The 1,080-nt window shown below is 50.8% G+C and overlaps 1 protein-coding gene across 1 annotated transcript in view; it reads left to right on the top strand.

Annotated features, from left to right (window-relative positions):
* The first annotated feature begins 548 nt into the window (after positions 1-548).
* Positions 549-1,080, top strand: part of FOXJ3 (forkhead box J3) — a 180,423-nt gene continuing 179,891 nt past the window's right edge. Inside the window, exon 1 of the mRNA XM_012001722.1 lies at positions 549-795. The gene's annotated coding sequence lies outside the window, so the exon portion shown is untranslated. The remainder of the gene's footprint in view (positions 796-1,080) is intronic.

Raw genomic sequence — 1,080 nt, 5'->3', positions numbered from 1 at the left:
TCTGGTAACCTTAGTAGTGATTGGCAAATATTTGTTGAGTAAATGAGTACATGAACCTTCAGAATCTTGCTAGTCTTATAAACAAAAGGAATATGTGAGTATTTTGAATCTCCAGTGCCTAGAAATGCTTGACCAAATGGCAAGTGCTCAATATTTACTGAAGGAATTGTGTGCTCAGATCTGCTGGAGTTTATCTGAACCCTTTGAGGCTATGTCAAAAAAGTACCCAGGGCCAATTCACTCATGCCTCTCCTTTTCCTCTCATCCAATCAGCCCAGTATTCATCTAACAAATATCTAAGTCTCCAAATATTGAGCCACCCAATGTGAGTTCAAAAGCGTGTTTGGTGCTGCAGGGGAATATATGACTAACGCGAATGAAGCAACAGCAAATACTACACTGGAATGTAATTAAGTGTGAAATTATAGGGCAGACTATCAGTGCTAATAGTTTAGAGAAAAAATCAGTGAAGACTGACGTAGAAATTCCAAAGTTCACTAGTCGACCAAACTACCCTTCTAAACGCTCCACCTACTGATAGTAGGACCATAACCTGGGTAGCTACCTTGAGAGTCAGAAGGGCCTTTAGAGTTCCAACTCCTTTAAGAAAGAAAGTAAGACCAGGCACGGGAAAGGCCTCCGCAGACATGAGTCTAGCACCTGGGGCTCAAGAAGTTCTGAAAGGAGGGGTGTCCTGAAGGTCCAAGGAGCCTTTGTTGGGGGTCCCGGAATCCACGGTGTGCCAGAAAAGGGGTCCGGTTTCCTGGAGAGGAGGCTAAGGTGCCGGGCGCTTCGGTGAGGTGGCGGAGGTTGGGGGGCGGGGGAGGACAGGTGGCACCATTTCTTCGGGGCATGGGGCCCCAGGTCTCCGCGGGCAGGGTCCAAAGCCACCGATCCCTACTGTCCTCAACTGCGGGGTTGCTTCCGCTGCCCTTGCTCCCCAGACGCCACTCCAAGGCACAAGGACCCCAAGTCGCTTGGAACTGCAGGCCGCCAGATGACACCCGCCGAGCCGAGGCCCCGGCAGTCTCAGGGCACTACTTGTCCCAGCGGAGGGATCCCGCGTGCGTCGACGCGGCC

Source organism: Mandrillus leucophaeus, unplaced genomic scaffold (genome assembly GCF_000951045.1).
Source record: "Mandrillus leucophaeus isolate KB7577 unplaced genomic scaffold, Mleu.le_1.0 Scaffold67, whole genome shotgun sequence".
NCBI lineage: Eukaryota > Metazoa > Chordata > Mammalia > Primates > Cercopithecidae > Mandrillus > Mandrillus leucophaeus.
Note: the sequence above shows the minus strand (reverse complement) of the source record. Positions and strands in the feature narration are given on the sequence as shown.